Source organism: Puntigrus tetrazona, chromosome 20, assembly GCF_018831695.1.
Source record: "Puntigrus tetrazona isolate hp1 chromosome 20, ASM1883169v1, whole genome shotgun sequence".
Classification (NCBI taxonomy): Eukaryota; Metazoa; Chordata; class Actinopteri; order Cypriniformes; family Cyprinidae; genus Puntigrus; species Puntigrus tetrazona.
Genome location: NC_056718.1, coordinates 5,799,188 through 5,821,845, shown reverse-complemented (window position 1 = coordinate 5,821,845; position 22,658 = coordinate 5,799,188). Strand labels below are relative to the sequence as shown.

The 22,658-nt window shown below is 39.6% G+C and overlaps 13 non-coding genes across 13 annotated transcripts; all 13 read left to right on the top strand.

The window, feature by feature from the left end:
* The first annotated feature begins 197 nt into the window (after positions 1 to 197).
* Positions 198 to 309, top strand: trnal-uaa. The gene is made up of 2 exons: positions 198 to 235; positions 264 to 309. It is a non-coding gene; the product is annotated as a tRNA-Leu (tRNA).
* A 395-nt stretch (positions 310 to 704) lies between these two features.
* Positions 705 to 816, top strand: trnal-caa. The gene is made up of 2 exons: positions 705 to 742; positions 771 to 816. It is a non-coding gene; the product is annotated as a tRNA-Leu (tRNA).
* A 394-nt stretch (positions 817 to 1,210) lies between these two features.
* trnal-caa lies at positions 1,211 to 1,322 on the top strand. The gene is made up of 2 exons: positions 1,211 to 1,248; positions 1,277 to 1,322. It is a non-coding gene; the product is annotated as a tRNA-Leu (tRNA).
* A 2,421-nt stretch (positions 1,323 to 3,743) lies between these two features.
* trnal-caa lies at positions 3,744 to 3,855 on the top strand. Its single transcript has 2 exons — positions 3,744 to 3,781; positions 3,810 to 3,855. It is a non-coding gene; the product is annotated as a tRNA-Leu (tRNA).
* Positions 3,856 to 4,253: 398 nt separating this feature from the next.
* On the top strand, positions 4,254 to 4,364 carry trnal-uaa. The gene is made up of 2 exons: positions 4,254 to 4,291; positions 4,320 to 4,364. It is a non-coding gene; the product is annotated as a tRNA-Leu (tRNA).
* Positions 4,365 to 5,784: 1,420 nt separating this feature from the next.
* On the top strand, positions 5,785 to 5,896 carry trnal-caa. The gene is made up of 2 exons: positions 5,785 to 5,822; positions 5,851 to 5,896. It is a non-coding gene; the product is annotated as a tRNA-Leu (tRNA).
* Positions 5,897 to 7,810: 1,914 nt separating this feature from the next.
* Positions 7,811 to 7,922, top strand: trnal-caa. Its single transcript has 2 exons — positions 7,811 to 7,848; positions 7,877 to 7,922. It is a non-coding gene; the product is annotated as a tRNA-Leu (tRNA).
* A 904-nt stretch (positions 7,923 to 8,826) lies between these two features.
* trnal-caa lies at positions 8,827 to 8,938 on the top strand. Its single transcript has 2 exons — positions 8,827 to 8,864; positions 8,893 to 8,938. It is a non-coding gene; the product is annotated as a tRNA-Leu (tRNA).
* A 1,410-nt stretch (positions 8,939 to 10,348) lies between these two features.
* Positions 10,349 to 10,460, top strand: trnal-caa. Its single transcript has 2 exons — positions 10,349 to 10,386; positions 10,415 to 10,460. It is a non-coding gene; the product is annotated as a tRNA-Leu (tRNA).
* A 903-nt stretch (positions 10,461 to 11,363) lies between these two features.
* On the top strand, positions 11,364 to 11,475 carry trnal-caa. Its single transcript has 2 exons — positions 11,364 to 11,401; positions 11,430 to 11,475. It is a non-coding gene; the product is annotated as a tRNA-Leu (tRNA).
* A 1,411-nt stretch (positions 11,476 to 12,886) lies between these two features.
* trnal-caa lies at positions 12,887 to 12,998 on the top strand. Its single transcript has 2 exons — positions 12,887 to 12,924; positions 12,953 to 12,998. It is a non-coding gene; the product is annotated as a tRNA-Leu (tRNA).
* A 395-nt stretch (positions 12,999 to 13,393) lies between these two features.
* On the top strand, positions 13,394 to 13,504 carry trnal-uaa. Its single transcript has 2 exons — positions 13,394 to 13,431; positions 13,460 to 13,504. It is a non-coding gene; the product is annotated as a tRNA-Leu (tRNA).
* Positions 13,505 to 21,505: 8,001 nt separating this feature from the next.
* Positions 21,506 to 21,616, top strand: trnal-uaa. Its single transcript has 2 exons — positions 21,506 to 21,543; positions 21,572 to 21,616. It is a non-coding gene; the product is annotated as a tRNA-Leu (tRNA).
* The last annotated feature ends 1,042 nt before the right edge of the window (positions 21,617 to 22,658 follow it).

The window sequence follows — 22,658 nt, the reverse complement described above, 5'->3', positions numbered from 1 at the left end:
TCTACAAATGAAGATGTGGCTTCAAATCACACTTCTGTCAAATGGTCTTTGATAACTGAAAGAAGTGTTGAGACACAGAAATTGTAAACATTTTTTTGGCCGAGTGGTTTAAACGGTTCAACTTATTGCCAAGTCAACATATTTTGCTGCTACAAATTACATTTGTTGAATTACTGTTCATACAGCAAAACTTGCATGTCAGAATGGCTGAGTGGTCTAAGGCGCCAGACTTAAGGCATTTTCACCTTCTCAGTTGATGAGGTTTCTGGTCTCCAAATGGAGGCGTGGGTTCAAATCCCACTTCTGACAAAGGGTCTTTTGTAACTGGAAGAAGTGTTGAGATAGTAAAAATTTCAATTTCAGCCTTGCCAGTTGATAAGGTTTCTGCTCTCCACATAGTGGCATGGGTTCAAATCTGGCTTCAGACAAAGTCTGAAAATCGAATAAATGCTGATGCCTTAACTGTAATAGTAGGCGTTTCTGCTTTTGCACAGTATTCCATTTTGGTCTACAAATGAAGATGTGGCTTCAAATCACACTTCTGTCAAAAGGGGCTTTGATAACTGAAAGAAGTGTTGAGACACAGAAAATGTAAACATTTTTTTGCCGAGTGGTTTAAACGGTTCAACTTATTGCCAAGTCAACATATTTTGCTGCTACAAATTACATTTGTTGAATTACTGTTCATACAGCACATATCGCATGTCAGAATGGCCGAGTGGTCTAAGGCGCCAGACTCAAGGCATTTTCACCTTCTCAGTTGATGAGGTTTCTGGTCTCCAAATGGAGGCGTGGGTTCAAATCCCACTTCTGACAAAGGGTCTTTTGTAACTGGAAGAAGTGTTGAGATAGTAAAAATTTCAATTTCAGCCTTGCCAGTTGATAAGGTTTCTGCTCTCCACATAGTGGCACGGGTTCAAATCTGGCTTCAGACAAAGTCTGAAAATCGAATAAATGTTGATGCCTTGAATGTAATAGTAGGCATTTCTGCTTTTGCACAGTGTCCCATTTTGGTCTACAAATGAAGATGTGGCTTCAAATCACACTTCTGTCAAAGGGGCTTTGATAACTGAAAGAAGTGTTGAGACACAGAAAATGTAAACATTTTTTGGCCGAGTGGTTTAAACAGTTCAACTTATTGCCAAGTCAACATATTTTGCTGCTACAAATTACATTTGTTGAATTACTGTTCATACAGCAAAACTTGCATGTCAGAATGGCCGAGTGGTCTAAGGCGCCAGACTCAAGGCATTTTCACCTTCTCAGTTGATGAGGTTTCTGGTCTCCAAATGGAGGCGTGGGTTCAAATCCCACTTCTGACAAAGGGTCTTTTGTAACTGGAAGAAGTGTTGAGATAGTAAAAATTTCAATTTCAGCCTTGCCAGTTGAGAAGGTTTCTGCTCTCCACATAGTGGCACGGGTTCAAATCTGGCTTCAGACAAAGTCTGAAAATCGAATAAATGCTGATGCCTTAACTGTAATAGTAGGCATTTCTGCTTTTGCACAGTATCCCATTTTGGTCTACAAATGAAGATGTGGCTTCAAATCACACTTCTGTCAAATGGTCTTTGATAACTGAAAGAAGTGTTGAGACACAGAAATTGTAAACATTTTTTTGGCGAGTGGTTTAAACGGTTCAACTTATTGCCAAGTCAACATATTTTGCTGCTACAAATTACATTTGTTGAATTACTGTTCATACAGCACATATCGCATGTCAGAATGGCTGAGTGGTGTAGGCGCCAGACTCAAGGCATTTTCACCTTCTCAGTTGATGAGGTTTCTGGTCTCCAAATGGAGGCGTGGGTTCAAATCCCACTTCTGACAAAGGGTCTTTTGTAATTGGAAGAAGTGTTGAGATAGTGAAAATTTCAATTTCAGCCTTGCCAGTTGATAAGGTTTCTGCTCTCCACATAGTTGCATGTGTTCAAATCTGGCTTCAGACAAAGTCTGAAAATCGAATAACTGTTGATGCCTTAACTGTAATAGTAGGCATTTCTGCTTTTGCACAGTATCCCATTTTGGTCTACAAATGAAGATGTGGCTTCAAATCACACTTCTGTCAAAAGGGGCTTTGATAACTGAAAGAAGTGTTGAGACACAGAAAATGTAAACATTTTTTTGGCGAGTGGTTTAAACGGTTCAACTTATTGCCAAGTCAACATATTTTGCTGCTACAAATTACATTTGTTGAATTACTGTTCATACAGCAAAACTTGCATGTCAGAATGGCCGAGTGGTCTAAGGCGCCAGACTCAAGGCATTTTCACCTTCTCAGTTGATGAGGTTTCTGTTCTCCAAATGGAGGCGTGGGTTCAAATCCCACTTCTGACAAAGGGTCTTTGTAACTGGAAGAAGTGTTGAAATAGTAAAAATTTCAATTTCAGCCTTGCCAGTTGAGAAGGTTTCTGCTCTCCACATAGTGGGATGGGTTCAAATCTGGCTTCAGACAAAGTCTGAAAATCGAATAAATGCTGATGCCTTAACTGTAATAGTAGACATTTCTGCTTTTGCACAGTATCCCATTTTGGTCTACAAATGAAGATGTGGCTTCAAATCACACTTCTGTCAAAAGGGGCTTTGATAACTGAAAGAAGTGTTGAGACACAGAAAATGTAAACATTTTTTTGGCCGAGTGGTTTAAACGGTTCAACTTATTGCCAAGTCAACATATTTTGCTGCTACAAATTACATTTGTTGAATTACTGTTCATACAGCACATACCGCATGTCAGAATGGCCGAGTGGTCTAAGGCGCCAGACTCAAGGCATTTTCACCTTCTCAGTCGATGAGGTTTCTGGTCTCCAAATGGAGCGTGGGTTCAAATCCCACTTCTGACAAAGGGTCTTTTGTAACTGGAAGAAGTGTTGAGATAGTAAAAATTTCAATTTCAGCCTTGCCAGTTGAGAAGGTTTCTGCTCTCCACATAGTGGCATGGGTTCAAATCTGGCTTCAGACAAAGTCTGAAAATCGAATAAATGCTGATGCCTTAACTGTAATAGTAGGCGTTTCTGCTTTTGCACAGTATCCCATTTTGGTCTACAAATGAAGATGTGGCTTCAAATCACACTTCTGTCAAAAGGGGCTTTGATAACTGAAAGAAGTGTTGAGACACAGAAAATGTAAACATTTTTTTGGCCGAGTGGTTTAAACGGTTCAACTTATTGCCAAGTCAACATATTTTGCTGCTACAAATTACATTTGTTGAATTACTGTTCATACAGCACATATTGCGTGTCAGAATGGCCGAGTGGTCTAAGGCGCCAGACTCAAGGCATTTTCACCTTCTCAGTTGATGAGGTTTCTGGTCTCCAAATGGAGGCGTGGGTTCAAATCCACTTCCTGACAAAGGGTCTTTTGTAACTGGAAGAACTGTTGAGATAGTAAAAATTTCAATTTCAGCCTTGCCAGTTGAGAAGGTTTCTGCTCTCCACATAGTGGGATGGGTTCAAATCTGGCTTCAGACAAAGTCTGAAAATCGAATAAATGCTGATGCCTTAACTGTAATAGTAGGCATTTCTGCTTTTGCACAGTATCCCATTTTGGTCTACAAATGAAGATGTGGCTTCAAATCACACTTCTGTCAAAAGGGCTTTGATAACTGAAAGAAGTGTTGAGACACAGAAAATGTAAACATTTTTTTGGCCGAGTGGTTTAAACGGTTCAACTTATTGCCAAGTCAACATATTTTGCTGCTACAAATTACATTTGTTGAATTACTGTTCATACAGCACATATCGCATGTCAGAATGGCCGAGTGGTCTAAGGCGCCAGACTCAAGGCATTTTCACCTTCTCAGTTGATGAGGTTTCTGGTCTCCAAATGGAGGCGTGGGTTCAAATCCCACTTCTGACAAAGGGTCTTTTGTAACTGGAAGAAGTGTTGAGATAGTAAAAATTTCAATTTCAGCCTTGCCAGTTGATAAGGTTTCTGCTCTCCACATAGTGGTAGCACGGGTTCAAATCTGGCTTCAGACAAAGTCTGAAAATCGAATAAATGCTGATGCCTTAACTGTAATAGTAGGCATTTCTGCTTTTGCACAGTATCCCATTTTGGTCTACAAATGAAGATGTGGCTTCAAATCACACTTCTGTCAAATGGTCTTTGATAACTGAAAGAAGTGTTGAGACACAGAAATTGTAAACATTTTTTTGGGCGAGTGGTTTAAACGGTTCAACTTATTGCCAAGTCAACATATTTTGCTGCTACAAATTACATTTGTTGAATTACTGTTCATACAGCAAAACTTGCATGTCAGAATGGCTGAGTGGTCTAAGGCGCCAGACTTAAGGCATTTTCACCTTCTCAGTTGATGAGGTTTCTGGTCTCCAATGGAGGCGTGGGTTCAAATCCCACTTCTGACAAAGGGTCTTTTGTAACTGGAAGAAGTGTTGAGATAGTAAAAATTTCAATTTCAGCCTTGCCAGTTGATAAGGTTTCTGCTCTCCACATAGTGGCATGGGTTCAAATCTGGCTTCAGACAAAGTCTGAAAATCGAATAAATGCTGATGCCTTAACTGTAATAGTAGGCGTTTCTGCTTTTGCACAGTATTCCATTTTGGTCTACAAATGAAGATGTGGCTTCAAATCACACTTCTGTCAAAAGGGGCTTTGATAACTGAAAGAAGTGTTGAGACACAGAAAATGTAAACATTTTTTTGGCCGAGTGGTTTAAACGGTTCAACTTATTGCCAAGTCAACATATTTTGCTGCTACAAATTACATTTGTTGAATTACTGTTCATACAGCACATATCGCATGTCAGAATGGCTGAGTGGTCTAAGGCGCCAGACTCAAGGCATTTTCACCTTCTCAGTTGATGAGGTTTCTGGTCTCCAAATGGAGGCGTGGGTTCAAATCCCACTTCTGACAAAGGTTCTTTTGTAACTTTTGTAACTGGAAGAAGTGTTGAGACAGTAAAAATTTCAATTTCAGCCTTGCCAGTTGAGAAGGTTTGTGCTCTCCACATAGTGGTATGGATTCAAATCTGGCTTCAGACAAAGTCTGAAAATCGAATAAATGCTGATGCCTTAACTGTAATAGTAGGCATTTCTGCTTTTGCACAGTATCCCATTTTGGTCTACAAATGAAGATGTGGCTTCAAATCACACTTCTGTCAAAAGGGGCTTTGATAACTGAAAGAAGTGTTGAGACACAGAAAATGTAAACATTTTTTTGGCCGAGTGGTTTAAACGGTTCAACTTATTGTCAAGTCAACATATTTTGCTGCTACAAATTACATTTGTTGAATTACTGTTCATACAGCACATATCGCATGTCAGAATGGCTGAGTGGTGTAAGGCGCCAGACTCAAGGCATTTTCACCTTCTCAGTTGATGAGGTTTCTGTTCTCCAAATGGAGGCGTGGGTTCAAATCCCACTTCTGACAAAGGGTCTTTTGTAATTGGAAGAAGTGTTGAGATAGTAAAAATTTCAATTTCAGCCTTGCCAGTTGATAAGGTTTCTGCTCTCCACATAGTGGCACGGGTTCAAATCTGGCTTCAGACAAAGTCTGAAAATCGAATAAATGCTGATGCCTTAACTGTAATAGTAGGCATTACTGCTTTTGCACAGTATCCCATTTTGGTCTACAAATGAAGATGTGGCTTCAAATCACACTTCTGTCAAATGGTCTTTGATAACTGAAAGAAGTGTTGAGACACAGAAATTGTAAACATTTTTTTGGCCGAGTGGTTTAAACGGTTCAACTTATTGCCAAGTCAACATATTTTGCTGCTACAAATTACATTTGTTGAATTACTGTTCATACAGCAAAACTTGCATGTCAGAATGGCCGAGTGGTCTAAGGCGCCAGACTCAAGGCACTTTCACCTTCTCAGTTGATGAGGTTTCTGGTCTCCAAATGGAGGCGTGGGTTCAAATCCCACTTCTGACAAAGGTTCTTTTGTAATTGGAAGAAGTGTTGAGATAGTAAAAATTTCAATTTCAGCCTTGCCAGTTGATAAGGTTTCTGCTCTCCACATAGTGGCATGGGTTCAAATCTGGCTTCAGACAAAGTCTGAAAATCGAATAACTGTTGATGCCTTAACTGTAATAGTAGGCATTTCTGCTTTTGCACAGTATCCCATTTTGGTCTACAAATGAAGATGTGGCTTCAAATCACACTTCTGTCAAAAGGGCTTTGATAACTGAAAGAAGTGTTGAGACACAGAAAATGTAAACATTTTTTTGGCCGAGTGGTTTAAACGGTTCAACTTATTGCCAAGTCAACATATTTTGCTGCTACAAATTACATTTGTTGAATTACTGTTCATACAGCAAAATTTGCATGTCAGAATGGCCGAGTGGTCTAAGGCGCCAGACTCAAGGCATTTTCACCTTCTCAGTTGATGAGGTTTCTGGTCTCCAAACGGAGGCGTGGGTTCAAATCCACTTCTGACAAAGGTCTTTTGTAACTGGAAGAAGTGTTGAGATAGTAAAAATTTCAATTTCAGCCTTGCCAGTTGATAAGGTTTCTGCTCTCACATAGTGGCATGGGTTCAAATCTGGCTTCAGACAAAGTCTGAAAATCGAATAAATGCTGATGCCTTAAGTGTAATAGTAGGCATTTTTGCTTTTGCACAGTATCCCATTTTGGTCTACAAATGAAGATGTGGCTACAAATCACACTTCTGTCAAAAGGGCTTTGATAACTGAAAGAAGTGTTGAGACACAGAAAATGTAAACATTTTTTGGGCGAGTGGTTTAAACGGTTCAACTTATTGCCAAGTCAACATATTTTGCTGCTACAAATTACATTTGTTGAATTACTGTTCATACAGCAAAACTTGCATGTCAGAATGGCTGGAGTGGTCTAAGGCGCCAGACTCAAGGTATTTTCACCTTCTCAGTTGATGAGGTTTCTGGTCTCCAAATGGAGGCGTGGGTTCAAATCCCACTTCTGACAAAGGTTCTTTGTAACTGGAAGAAGTGTTGAGATAGTAAAAATTTCAATTTCAGCCTTGCCAGTTGATAAGGTTTCTGCTCTCCACATAGTGGCACGGGTTCAAATCTGGCTTCAGACAAAGTCTGAAAATCGAATAAATGTTGATGCCTTAAATGTAATAGTAGGCATTTCTGCTTTTGCACAGTATCCCATTTTGGTCTACAAATGAAGATGTGGCTTCAAATCACACTTCTGTCAAAAGGGGCTTTGATAACTGAAAGAAGTGTTGAGACACAGAAAATGTAAACATTTTTTTGGCCGAGTGGTTTAAACGGTTCAACTTATTGTCAAGTCAACATATTTTGCTGCTACAAATTACATTTGTTGAATTACTGTTCATACAGCACATATCGCATGTCAGAATGGCTGAGTGGTGTAAGGTGCCAGACTCAAGGCATTTTCACCTTCTCAGTTGATGAGGTTTCTGGTCTCCAAATGGAGGCGTGGGTTCAAATCCCACTTCTGACAAAGGGTCTTTTGTAATTGGAAGAAGTGTTGAGATAGTAAAAATTTCAATTTCAGCCTTGCCAGTTGATAAGGTTTCTGCTCTCCACATAGTGGCACGGGTTCAAATCTGGCTTCAGACAAAGTCTGAAAATCGAATAAATGCTGATGCCTTAACTGTAATAGTAGGCATTTCTGCTTTTGCACAGTATCCCATTTTGGTCTACAAATGAAGATGTGGCTTCAAATCACACTTCTGTCAAAAGGGGCTTTGATAACTGAAAGAAGTGTTGAGACACAGAAAATGTAAACATTTTTTTGGCCGAGTGGTTTAAACGGTTCAACTTATTGCCAAGTCAACATATTTTGCTGCTACAAATTACATTTGTTGAATTACTGTTCATACAGCACATATTGCATGTCAGAATGGCCGAGTGGTCTAAGGCGCCAGACTCAAGGCATTTTCACCTTCTCAGTTGATGAGGTTTCTGGTCTCCAAATGGAGGCGTGGGTTCAAATCCCACTTCTGACAAAGGTTCTTTTGTAACTGGAAGAACTGTTGAGATAGTAAAAATTTCAATTTCAGCCTTGCCAGTTGAGAAGGTTTCTGCTCTCCACATAGTGGCATGGGTTCAAATCTGGCTTCAGACAAAGTCTGAAAATCGAATAAATGCTGATGCCTTAACTGTAATAGTAGGCATTTCTGCTTTTGCACAGTATCCCATTTTGGTCTACAAATGAAGATGTGGCTTCAAATCACACTTCTGTCAAAAGGGGCTTTGATAACTGAAAGAAGTGTTGAGACACAGAAAATGTAAACATTTTTTTGGCCGAGTGGTTTAAACGGTTCAACTTATTGCCAAGTCAACATATTTTGCTGCTACAAATTACATTTGTTGAATTACTGTTCATACAGCAAATATTTGCATGTCAGAATGGCCGAGTGGTCTAAGGCGCCAGACTCAAGGCATTTTCACCTTCTCAGTTGATGAGGTTTCTGGTCTCCAAATGGAGGCGTGGTTCAAATCCCACTTCTGACAAAGGTTCTTTTGTAACTGGAAGAAGTGTTGAGATAGTAAAAATTTCAATTTCAGCCTTGCCAGTTGATAAGGTTTCTGCTCTCCACATAGTGGCATGGGTTCAAATCTGGCTTCAGACAAAGTCTGAAAATCGAATAAACGCTGATGCCTTAAGTGTAATAGTAGGCATTTCTGCTTTTGCACAGTATCCCATTTTGGTCTACAAATGAAGATGTGGCTACAAATCACACTTCTGTCAAAAGGGGCTTTGATAACTGAAAGAAGTGTTGAGACACAGAAAATGTAAACATTTTTTTGGCCGAGTGGTTTAAACGGTTCAACTTATTGCCAAGTCAACATATTTTGCTGCTACAAATTACATTTGTTGAATTACTGTTCATACAGCAAAACTTGCATGTCAGAATGGCCGAGTGGTCTAAGGCGCCAGACTCAAGGTATTTTCACCTTCTCAGTTGATGAGGTTTCTGGTCTCCAAATGGAGGCGTGGGTTCAAATCCCACTTCTGACAAAGGGTCTTTTGTAACTGGAAGAAGTGTTGAGATAGTAAAAATTTCAATTTCAGCCTTGCCAGTTGATAAGGTTTCTGCTCTCCACATAGTGGCACGGGTTCAAATCTGGCTTCAGACAAAGTCTGAAAATCGAATAAATGTTGATGCCTTAAATGTAATAGTAGGCATTTCTGCTTTTGCACAGTATCCCATTTTGGTCTACAAATGAAGATGTGGCTTCAAATCACACTTCTGTCAAAAGGGGCTTTGATAACTGAAAGAAGTGTTGAGACACAGAAAATGTAAACATTTTTTTGCCGAGTGGTTTAAACGGTTCAACTTATTGTCAAGTCAACATATTTTGCTGCTACAAATTACATTTGTTGAATTACTGTTCATACAGCACATATCGCATGTCAGAATGGCTGAGTGGTGTAAGGTGCCAGACTCAAGGCATTTTCACCTTCTCAGTTGATGAGGTTTCTGGTCTCCAAATGGAGGCGTGGGTTCAAATCCCACTTCTGACAAAGGGTCTTTTGTAATTGGAAGAAGTGTTGAGATAGTAAAAATTTCAATTTCAGCCTTGCCAGTTGATAAGGTTTCTGCTCTCCACATAGTGGCACGGGTTCAAATCTGGCTTCAGACAAAGTCTGAAAATCGAATAAATGTTGATGCCAGAAATGTAATAGTAGGCATTTCTGCTTTTGCACAGTATCCCATTTTGGTCTACAAATGAAGATGTGGCTTCAAATCACACTTCTGTCAAAAGGGGCTTTGATAACTGAAAGAAGTGTTGAGACACAGAAAATGTAAACATTTTTTTGGCCGAGTGGTTTAAACGGTTCAACTTATTGCCAAGTCAACATATTTTGCTGCTACAAATTACATTTGTTGAATTACTGTTCATACAGCACATATTGCATGTCAGAATGGCCGAGTGGTCTAAGGCGCCAGACTCAAGGCATTTTCACCTTCTCAGTTGATGAGGTTTCTGGTCTCCAAATGGAGCGTGGGTTCAAATCCCACTTCTGACAAAGGGTCTTTTGTAACTGGAAGAACTGTTGAGATAGTAAAAATTTCAATTTCAGCCTTGCCAGTTGAGAAGGTTTCTGCTCTCCACATAGTGGGATGGGTTCAAATCTGGCTTCAGACAAAGTCTGAAAATCGAATAAATGCTGATGCCTTAACTGTAATAGTAGGCATTTCTGCTTTTGCACAGTATCCCATTTTGGTCTACAAATGAAGATGTGGCTTCAAATCACACTTCTGTCAAAAGGGGCTTTGATAACTGAAAGAAGTGTTGAGACACAGCAAATGTAAACATTTTTTTGGCCGAGTGGTTTAAACGGTTCAACTTATTGCCAAGTCAACATATTTTGCTGCTACAAATTACATTTGTTGAATTACTGTTCATACAGCACATATCGCATGTCAGAATGGCCGAGTGGTCTAAGGCGCCAGACTCAAGGCATTTTCACCTTCTCAGTTGATGAGGTTTCTGGTCTCCAAATGGAGGCGTGGGTTCAAATCCCACTTCTGACAAAGGTCTTTTGTAACTGGAAGAAGTGTTGAGATAGTAAAAATTTCAATTTCAGCCTTGCCAGTTGATAAGGTTTCTGCTCTCCACATAGTGGCACGGGTTCAAATCTGGCTTCAGACAAAGTCTGAAAATCGAATAAATGCTGATGCCTTAAAATGTAATAGTAGGCATTTCTGCTTTTGCACAGTATCCCATTTTGGTCTACAAATGAAGATGTGGCTACAAATCACACTTCTGTCAAAAGGGGCTTTGATAACTGAAAGAAGTGTTGAGACACAGAAAATGTAAACATTTTTTTGGCGAGAGTGGTTTAAACGGTTCAACTTATTGCCAAGTCAACATATTTTGCTGCTACAAATTACATTTGTTGAATTACTGTTCATACAGCAAAACTTGCATGTCAGAATGGCCGAGTGGTCTAAGGCGCCAGACTCAGGCAGTTTCACCTTCTCAGTTGATGAGGTTTCTGGTCTCCAAATGGAGGCGTGGATCAAATCCCACTTCCGACAAAGGATCTTTTGTAACTGGAAGAAGTGTTGAGATAGTAAAAATTTCAATTTCAGCCTTGCCAGTTGATAAGGTTTCTGCTCTCCACATAGTGGCATGTGTTCAAATCTGGCTTCAGACAAAGTCTGAAAATCGAATAAATGTTGATGCCTTAACTGTAATAGTAGGCATTTCTGCTTTTGCACAGTATCCCATTTTGGTCTACAAATGAAGATGTGGCTTCAAATCACACTTCTGTCAAAAGGGGCTTTGATAACTGAAAGAAGTGTTGAGACACAGAAAATGTAAACATTTTTTTGGCCGAGTGGTTTAAACGGTTCAACTTATTGCCAAGTCAACATATTTTGCTGCTACAAATTACATTTGTTGAATTACTGTTCATACAGCACATATCGCATGTCAGAATGGCCGAGTGGTCTAAGGCGCCAGACTCAAGGCATTTTCACCTTCTCAGTTGATGAGGTTTCTGGTCTCCAAATGGAGGCGTGGGTTCAAATCCCACTTCTGACAAAGGGTCTTTTGTAACTGGAAGAAGTGTTGAGATAGTAAAAATTTCAATTTCAGCCTTGCCAGTTGATAAGGTTTCTGCTCTCCACATAGTGGCACGGGTTCAAATCTGGCTTCAGACAAAGTCTGAAAATCGAATAAATGTTGATGCCTTAAATGTAATAGTAGGCATTTCTGCTTTTGCACAGTGTCCCATTTTGGTCTACAAATGAAGATGTGGCTTCAAATCACACTTTGTCAAAAGGGGCTTTGATAACTGAAAGAAGTGTTGAGACACAGAAAATGTAAACATTTTTTTGGCCGAGTGGTTTAAACGTTCAACTTATTGTCAAGTCAACATATTTTGCTGCTACAAATTACATTTGTTGAATTACTGTTCATACAGCACATATCGCATGTCAGAATGGCTGAGTGGGTGTAAGGCGCCAGACTCAAGGCATTTTCACCTTCTCAGTTGATGAGGTTTCTGGTCTCCAAATGGAGGCGTGGGTTCAAATCCCACTTCTGACAAAGGGTCTTTTGTAATTGGAAGAAGTGTTGAGATAGTAAAAATTTCAATTTCAGCCTTGCCAGTTGATAAGGTTTCTGCTCTCCACATAGTGGCATGGGTTCAAATCTGGCTTCAGACAAAGTCTGAAAATCGAATAAATGTTGATGCCTTAAATGTAATAGTAGGCATTTCTGCTTTTGCACAGTATCCCATTTTGGTCTACAAATGAAGATGTGGCTTCAAATCACACTTCTGTCAAAAGGGGCTTTGATAACTGAAAGAAGTGTTGAGACACAGAAAATGTAAACATTTTTTTGGCCGAGTGGTTTAAACGGTTCAACTTATTGCCAAGTCAACATATTTTGCTGCTACAAATTACATTTGTTGAATTACTGTTCATACAGCACATATTGCATGTCAGAATGGCTGAGTGGTCTAAGGCGCCAGACTCAAGGCATTTTCACCTTCTCAGTTGATGAGGTTTCTGGTCTCCAAATGGAGGCGTGGGTTCAAATCCCACTTCTGACAAAGGGTCTTTTGTAACTGGAAGAAGTGTTGAGATAGTAAAAATTTCAATTTCAGCCTTGCCAGTTGATAAGGTTTCTGCTCTCCACATAGTGGCACGGGTTCAAATCTGGCTTCAGACAAAGTCTGAAAATCGAATAAATGTTGATGCCTTGAATGTAATAGTAGGCATTTCTGCTTTTGCACAGTGTCCCATTTTGGTCTACAAATGAAGATGTGGCTTCAAATCACACTTCTGTCAAAAGGGGCTTTGATAACTGAAAGAAGTGTTGAGACACAGAAAATGTAAACATTTTTTTGGCCGAGTGGTTTAAACAGTTCAACTTATTGCCAAGTCAACATATTTTGCTGCTACAAATTACATTTGTTGAATTACTGTTCATACAGCAAAACTTGCATGTCAGAATGGCCGAGTGGTCTAAGGCGCCAGACTCAAGGCATTTTCACCTTCTCAGTTGATGAGGTTTCTGGTCTCCAAATGGAGGCGTGGGTTCAAATCCCACTTCTGACAAAGGGTCTTTTGTAACTGGAAGAAGTGTTGAGATAGTAAAAATTTCAATTTCAGCCTTGCCAGTTGAGAAGGTTTCTGCTCTCCACATAGTGGCACGGGTTCAAATCTGGCTTCAGACAAAGTCTCAAAATCGAATAAATGCTGATGCCTTAACTGTAATAGTAGGCATTTCTGCTTTTGCACAGTATCCCATTTTGGTCTACAAATGAAGATGTGGCTTCAAATCACACTTCTGTCAAATGGTCTTTGATAACTGAAAGAAGTGTTGAGACACAGAAAATGTAAACATTTTTTTGGCCGAGTGGTTTAAACGGTTCAACTTATTGCCAAGTCAACATATTTTGCTGCTACAAATTACATTTGTTGAATTACTGTTCATACAGCAAAACTTGCATGTCAGAATGGCTGAGTGGTCTAAGGCGCCAGACTTAAGGCATTTTCACCTTCTCAGTTGATGAGGTTTCTGGTCTCCAATTGGAGCGTGGGTTCAAATCCCACTTCTGACAAAGGGTCTTTTGTAACTGGAAGAAGTGTTGAGATAGTAAAAATTTCAATTTCAGCCTTGCCAGTTGATAAGGTTTCTGCTCTCCACATAGTGGCATGGGTTCAAATCTGGCTTCAGACAAAGTCTGAAAATCGAATAAATGCTGATGCCTTAACTGTAATAGTAGGCGTTTCTGCTTTTGCACAGTATTCCATTTTGGTCTACAAATGAAGATGTGGCTTCAAATCACACTTCTGTCAAAAGGGGCTTTGATAACTGAAAGAAGTGTTGAGACACAGAAAATGTAAACATTTTTTTGGCCGAGTGGTTTAAACGGTTCAACTTATTGCCAAGTCAACATATTTTGCTGCTACAAATTACATTTGTTGAATTACTGTTCATATAGCACATATCGCATGTCAGAATGGCTGAGTGGTCTAAGGCGCCAGACTCAAGGCATTTTCACCTTCTCAGTTGATGAGGTTTCTGGTCTCAAATGGAGGCGTGGGTTCAAATCCCACTTCTGACAAAGGTTCTTTTGTAACTGGAAGAAGTGTTGAGACAGTAAAAATTTCAATTTCAGCCTTGCCAGTTGAGAAGGTTTGTGCTCTCCACATAGTGGTATGGATTCAAATCTGGCTTCAGACAAAGTCTGAAAATCGAATAAATGCTGATGCCTTAACTGTAATAGTAGGCATTTCTGCTTTTGCACAGTATCCCATTTTGGTCTACAAATGAAGATGTGGCTTCAAATCACACTTCTGTCAAAAGGGGCTTTGATAACTGAAAGAAGTGTTGAGACACAGAAAATGTAAACATTTTTTTGGCCGAGTGGTTTAAACGGTTCAACTTATTGTCAAGTCAACATATTTTGCTGCTACAAATTACATTTGTTGAATTACTGTTCATACAGCAAATATCGCATGTCAGAATGGCTGAGTGGTGTAAGGCGCCAGACTCAAGGCATTTTCACCTTCTCAGTTGATGAGGTTTCTGTTCTCCAAATGGAGGCGTGGGTTCAAATCCCACTTCTGACAAAGGGTCTTTTGTAATTGGAAGAAGTGTTGAGATAGTAAAAATTTCAATTTCAGCCTTGCCAGTTGATAAGGTTTCTGCTCTCCACATAGTTGCATGTGTTCAAATCTGGCTTCAGACAAAGTCTGAAAATCGAATAACTGTTGATGCCTTAACTGTAATAGTAGGCATTTCTGCTTTTGCACAGTATCCCATTTTGGTCTACAAATGAAGATGTGGCTTCAAATCACACTTCTGTCAAAGGGGCTTTGATAACTGAAAGAAGTGTTGAGACACAGAAAATGTAAACATTTTTTTGGCCGAGTGGTTTAAACGGTTCAACTTATTGCCAAGTCAACATATTTTGCTGCTACAAATTACATTTGTTGAATTACTGTTCATACAGCAAAACTTGCATGTCAGAATGGCTGAGTGCTCTAAGGCGCCAGATTCAAGGCATTTTCACCTTCTCAGTTGATGAGGTTTCTGGTCTCCAAATGGAGGAGTGGGTTCAAATCCCACTTCTGACAAAGGTTCTTTTGTAACTGGAAGAAGTGTTGAGATAGTCAAAATTTCAATTTCAGCCTTGCCAGTTGATAAGGTTTCTGCTCTCCACATAATTGCATGTGTTCAAATCTGGCTTCAGACAAAGTCTGAAAATCGAATAAATGTTGATGCCGTAAATGTAATAGTAGGCATTTCTGCTTTTGCACAGTGTCCCATTTTGGTCTACAAATGAAGATGTGGCTTCAAATCACACTTCTGTCAAAAGGGGCTTTGATAACTGAAAGAAGTGTTGAGACACAGAAAATGTAAACATTTTTTGGCCGAGTGGTTTAAACGGTTCAACTTATTGCCAAGTCAACATATTTTGCTGCTACAAATTACATTTGTTGAATTACTGTTCATACAGCAAAACTTGCATGTCATCGAATGGCCGAGTGGTCTAAGGCGCCAGACTCAAGGCATTTTCACCTTCTCAGTTGATGAGGTTTCTGGTCTCTAAATGGAGGTGTGGGTTCAAATCCCACTTCTGACAAAAGGTCTTTTTGTAACTGGAAGAAGTGTTGAGATAAAAAAATTTCAATTTCAGCCTTGCCAGTTGATAAGGTTTCTGCTCTCCACATAGTGGCATGGGTTCAAATCTGGCTTCAGACAAAGTCTGAAAATCGAATAAATGCTGATGCCTTAACTGTAATAGTAGGCATTACTGCTTTTGCACAGTATCCCATTTTGGTCTACAAATGAAGATGTGGCTTCAAATCACACTTCTGTCAAATGGTCTTTGATAACTGAAAGAAGTGTTGAGACACAGAAAATGTAAACATTTTTTTGGCCGAGTGGTTTAAATTGTTCAACTTATTGCCAAGTCAACATATTTTGCTGCTACAAATTACATTTGTTGAATTACTGTTCATACAGCAAAATTTGCATGTCAGAATGGCCGAGTGGTCTAAGGCGCCAGACTCAAGGCATTTCACCTTCTCAGTTGATGAGGTTTCTGGTCTCCAAATGGAGGCGTGGGTTCAAATCCACTTCTGACAAAGGTTCTTTTGTAATTGGAAGAAGTGTTGAGATAGTAAAAATTTCAATTTCAGCCTTGCCAGTTGATAAGGTTTCTGCTCTCCACATAGTGGCATGGGTTCAAATCTGGCTTCAGACAAAGTCTGAAAATCGAATAACTGCTGATGCCTTAACTGTAATAGTAGGCATTTCTGCTTTTACACAGTATCCCATTTTGGTCTACAAATGAAGATGTGGCTACAAATCACACTTCTGTCAAAAGGGCTTTGATAACTGAAAGAAGTGTTGAGACACAGAAAATGTAAACATTTTTTGGCGAGTGGTTTAAACGGTTCAACTTATTGCCAAGTCAACATATTTTGCTGCTACAAATTACATTTGTTGAATTACTGTTCATACAGCAAAACTTGCATGTCAGAATGGCCGAGTGGTCTAAGGCGCCAGACTCAAGGCATTTTCACCTTGTCAGTTGATGAGGTTTCTGGTCTCCAAATGGAGGTGGGATCAAATCCCACTTCCGACAAAGGATCTTTTGTAACTGGAAGAAGTGTTGAGATAGTCAAAATTTCAATTTCAGCCTTGCCAGTTGATAAGGTTTCTGCTCTCCACATAGTTGCATGTGTTCAAATCTGGCTTCAGACAAAGTCTGAAAATCGAATAACTGCTGATGCCTTAACTGTAATAGTAGGCATTTCTGCTTTTGCACAGTATCCCATTTTGGTCTACAAATGAAGATGTGGCTTCAAATCACACTTCTGTCAAAAGGGGCTTTGATAACTGAAAGAAGTGTTGAGACACAGAAAATGTAAACATTTTTTGGCCGAGTGGTTTAAACGGTTCAACTTATTGCCAAGTCAACATATTTTGCTGCTACAAATTACATTTGTTGAATTACTGTTCATACAGCAAAACTTGCATGTCAGAATGGCCGAGTGGTCTAAGGCGCCAGACTCAAGGTATTTTCACCTTCTCAGTTGATGAGGTTTCTGGTCTCCAAATGGAGCGTGGGTTCAAATCCCACTTCTGACAAAGGGTCTTTTGTAACTGGAAGAAGTGTTGAGATAGTAAAAATTTCAATTTCAGCCTTGCCAGTTGATAAGGTTTCTGCTCTCCACATAGTGGCACGGGTTCAAATCTGGCTTCAGACAAAGTCTGAAAATCGAATAAATGTTGATGCCTTAAATGTAATAGTAGGCATTTCTGCTTTTGCACAGTATCCCATTTTGGTCTACAAATGAAGATGTGGCTTCAAATCACACTTCTGTCAAAAGGGGCTTTGATAACTGAAAGAAGTGTTGAGACACAGAAAATGTAAACATTTTTTTTTTTTTTTTTGCCGAGTGGTTTAAACGGTTCAACTTATTGTCAAGTCAACATATTTTGCTGCTACAAATTACATTTGTTGAATTACTGTTCATACAGCACATATCGCATGTCAGAATGGCTGAGTGGTGTAAGGTGCCAGACTCAAGGCATTTTCACCTTCTCAGTTGATGAGGTTTCTGGTCTCCAAATGGAGGCGTGGGTTCAAATCCCACTTCTGACAAAGGGTCTTTTGTAATTGGAAGAAGTGTTGAGATAGTAAAAATTTCAATTTCAGCCTTGCCAGTTGATAAGGTTTCTGCTCTCCACATAGTGGCACGGGTTCAAATCTGGCTTCAGACAAAGTCTGAAAATCGAATAAATGTTGATGCCGTAAATGTAATAGTAGGCATTTCTGCTTTTGCACAGTATCCCATTTTGGTCTACAAATGAAGATGTGGCTTCAAATCACACTTCTGTCAAAAGGGGCTTTGATAACTGAAAGAAGTGTTGAGACACAGAAAATGTAAACATTTTTTTGGCCGAGTGGTTTAAACGGTTCAACTTATTGCCAAGTCAACATATTTTGCTGCTACAAATTACATTTGTTGAATTACTGTTCATACAGCACATATTGCATGTCAGAATGGCCGAGTGGTCTAAGGCGCCAGACTCAAGGCATTTTCACCTTCTCAGTTGATGAGGTTTCTGGTCTCCAAATGGAGGCGTGGGTTCAAATCCACTTCTGACAAAGGGGTCTTTTGTAACTGGAAGAACTGTTGAGATAGTAAAAATTTCAATTTCAGCCTTGCCAGTTGAGAAGGTTTCTGCTCTCCACATAGTGGGATGGGTTCAAATCTGGCTTCAGACAAAGTCTGAAAATCGAATAAATGCTGATGCCTTAACTGTAATAGTAGGCATTTCTGCTTTTGCACAGTATCCCATTTTGGTCTACAAATGAAGATGTGGCTTCAAATCACACTTCTGTCAAAAGGGGGCTTTGATAACTGAAAGAAGTGTTGAGACACAGCAAATGTAAACATTTTTTTGGCCGAGTGGTTTAAACGGTTCAACTTATTGCCAAGTCAACATATTTTGCTGCTACAAATTACATTTGTTGAATTACTGTTCATACAGCACATATCGCATGTCAGAATGGCCGAGTGGTCTAAGGCGCCAGACTCAAGGCATTTTCACCTTCTCAGTTGATGAGGTTTCTGGTCTCCAAATGGAGCGTGGGTTCAAATCCACTTCTGACAAAGGGTCTTTTGTAACTGGAAGAAGTGTTGAGATAGTAAAATTTCAATTTCAGCCTTGCCAGTTGATAAGGTTTCTGCTCTCCACATAGTGGCACGGGTTCAAATCTGGCTTCAGACAAAGTCTGAAAATCGAATAAACGCTGATGCCTTAAGTGTAATAGTAGGCATTTCTGCTTTTGCACAGTATCCCATTTTGGTCTACAAATGAAGATGTGGCTACAAATCACACTTCTGTCAAAAGGGGCTTTGATAACTGAAAGAAGTGTTGAGACACAGAAAATGTAAACATTTTTTTGGCCGAGTGGTTTAAACGGTTCAACTTATTGCCAAGTCAACATATTTTGCTGCTACAAATTACATTTGTTGAATTACTGTTCATACAGCAAAACTTGCATGTCAGAATGGCCGAGTGGTCTAAGGCGCCAGACTCAAGGCAGTTTCACCTTGTCAGTTGATGAGGTTTCTGGTCTCCAAATGGAGCGTGGGATCAAATCCCACTTCCGACAAAGGATCTTTGTAACTGGAAGAAGTGTTGAGATAGTCAAAATTTCAATTTCAGCCTTGCCAGTTGATAAGGTTTCTGCTCTCCACATAGTTGCATGTGTTCAAATCTGGCTTCAGACAAAGTCTGAAAATCGAATAACTGTTGATGCCTTAACTGTAATAGTAGGCATTTCTGCTTTTACACAGTATCCCATTTTGGTCTACAAATGAAGATGTGGCTTCAAATCACACTTCTGTCAAAAGGGGCTTTGATAACTGAAAGAAGTGTTGAGACACAGAAAATGTAAACATTTTTTTGGCCGAGAGTGGTTTAAACGGTTCAACTTATTGCCAAGTCAACATATTTTGCTGCTACAAATTACATTTGTTGAATTACTGTTCATACAGCACATATCGCATGTCAGAATGGCCGAGTGGTCTAAGGCGCCAGACTCAAGGTATTTTCACCTTCTCAGTTGATGAGGTTTCTGGTCTCCAAATGGAGGCGTGGGTTCAAATCCACTTCTGACAAAGGTCTTTTGTAACTGGAAGAAGTGTTGAGATAGTAAAAATTTCAATTTCAGCCTTGCCAGTTGATAAGGTTTCTGCTCTCCACATAGTGGCACGGGTTCAAATCTGGCTTCAGACAAAGTCTGAAAATCGAATAAATGTTGATGCCGTAAATGTAATAGTAGGCATTTCTGCTTTTGCACAGTGTCCCATTTTGGTCTACAAATGAAGATGTGGCTTCAAATCACACTTTTGTCAAAAGGGCTTTGATAACTGAAAGAAGTGTTGAGACACAGAAAATGTAAACATTTTTTTGGCGAGTGGTTTAAACGGTTCAACTTATTGTCAAGTCAACATATTTTGCTGCTACAAATTACATTTGTTGAATTACTGTTCATACAGCACATATCGCATGTCAGAATGGCTGAGTGGTGTAAGGTGCCAGACTCAAGGCATTTTCACCTTCTCAGTTGATGAGGTTTCTGGTCTCCAAATGGAGCGTGGGTTCAAATCCACTTCTGACAAAGGGTCTTTTGTAATTGGAAGAAGTGTTGAGATAGTAAAAATTTCAATTTCAGCCTTGCCAGTTGATAAGGTTTCTGCTCTCCACATAGTGGCACGGTTCAAATCTGGCTTCAGACAAAGTCTGAAAATCGAATAAATGTTGATGCCGTAAATGTAATAGTAGGCATTTCTGCTTTTGCACAGTATCCCATTTTGGTCTACAAATGAAGATGTGGCTTCAAATCACACTTCTGTCAAAAGGGGGCTTTGATAACTGAAAGAAGTGTTGAGACACAGAAAATGTAAACATTTTTTTGGCCGAGTGGTTTAAACGGTTCAACTTATTGCCAAGTCAACATATTTTGCTGCTACAAATTACATTTGTTGAATTACTGTTCATACAGCACATATTGCATGTCAGAATGGCCGAGTGGTCTAAGCGCCAGACTCAAGGCATTTTCACCTTCTCAGTTGATGAGGTTTCTGGTCTCCAAATGGAGGCGTGGGTTCAAATCCCACTTCTGACAAAGGAGTCTTTTGTAACTGGAAGAAGTGTTGAGATAGTAAAAATTTCAATTTCAGCCTTGCCAGTTGATAAGGTTTCTGCTCTCCACATAGTGGCACGGGGTTCAAATCTGGCTTCAGACAAAGTCTGAAAATCGAATAAATGTTGATGCCTTGAATGTAATAGTAGGCATTTCTGCTTTGCACAGTGTCCCATTTTGGTCTACAAATGAAGATGTGGCTTCAAATCACACTTCTGTCAAAAGGGGCTTTGATAACTGAAAGAAGTGTTGAGACACAGAAAATGTAAACATTTTTTTGGCCGAGTGGTTTAAACAGTTCAACTTATTGCCAAGTCAACATATTTTGCTGCTACAAATTACATTTGTTGAATTACTGTTCATACAGCAAAACTTGCATGTCAGAATGGCCGAGTGGTCTAAGGCGCCAGACTCAAGGCATTTTCACCTTCTCAGTTGATGAGGTTTCTGGTCTCCAAATGGGCGTGGGTTCAAATCCCACTTCTGACAAAGGTCTTTTGTAACTGGAAGAAGTGTTGAGATAGTAAAAATTTCAATTTCAGCCTTGCCAGTTGAGAAGGTTTCTGCTCTCCACATAGTGGCACGGGTTCAAATCTGGCTTCAGACAAAGTCTGAAAATCGAATAAATGCTGATGCCTTAACTGTAATAGTAGGCATTTCTGCTTTTGCACAGTATCCCATTTTGGTCTACAAATGAAGATGTGGCTTCAAATCACACTTCTGTCAAATGGTCTTTGATAACTGAAAGAAGTGTTGAGACACAGAAATTGTAAACATTTTTTTGGCGAGTGGTTTAAACGGTTCAACTTATTGCCAAGTCAACATATTTTGCTGCTACAAATTACATTTGTTGAATTACTGTTCATACAGCAAAACTTGCATGTCAGAATGGCTGAGTGGTCTAAGGCGCCAGACTTAAGGCATTTTCACCTTCTCAGTTGATGAGGTTTCTGGTCTCCAATTGGAGGCGTGGGTTCAAATCCACTTCTGACAAAGGTCTTTTGTAACTGGAAGAAGTGTTGAGATAGTAAAAATTTCAATTTCAGCCTTGCCAGTTGATAAGGTTTCTGCTCTCCACATAGTGGCATGGGTTCAAATCTGGCTTCAGACAAAGTCTGAAAATCGAATAAATGCTGATGCCTTAACTGTAATAGTAGGCGTTTCTGCTTTTGCACAGTATTCCATTTTGGTCTACAAATGAAGATGTGGCTTCAAATCACACTTCTGTCAAAAGGGGCTTTGATAACTGAAAGAAGTGTTGAGACACAGAAAATGTAAACATTTTTTTGGCCGAGTGGTTTAAACGGTTCAACTTATTGCCAAGTCAACATATTTTGCTGCTACAAATTACATTTGTTGAATTACTGTTCATATAGCACATATCGCATGTCAGAATGGCTGAGTGGTCTAAAGGCGCCAGACTCAAGGCATTTTCACCTTCTCAGTTGATGAGGTTTCTGGTCTCCAAATGGAGGCGTGGGTTCAAATCCACTTCTGACAAAGGTTCTTTTGTAACTGGAAGAAGTGTTGAGACAGTAAAAATTTCAATTTCAGCCTTGCCAGTTGAGAAGGTTTGTGCTCTCCACATAGTGGTATGGATTCAAATCTGGCTTCAGACAAAGTCTGAAAATCGAATAAATGCTGATGCCTTAACTGTAATAGTAGGCATTTCTGCTTTTACACAGTATCCCATTTTGGTCTACAAATGAAGATGTGGCTTCAAATCACACTTCTGTCAAAGGGGCTTTGATAACTGAAAGAAGTGTTGAGACACAGAAAATGTAAACATTTTTTTGGCGAGTGGTTTAAACGGTTCAACTTATTGTCAAGTCAACATATTTTGCTGCTACAAATTACATTTGTTGAATTACTGTTCATACAGCACATATCGCATGTCAGAATGGCTGAGTGGTGTAAGCGCCAGACTCAAGGCATTTTCACCTTCTCAGTTGATGAGGTTTCTGTTCTCCAAATGGAGGCGTGGGTTCAAATCCACTTCTGACAAAGGGTCTTTTGTAATTGGAAGAAGTGTTGA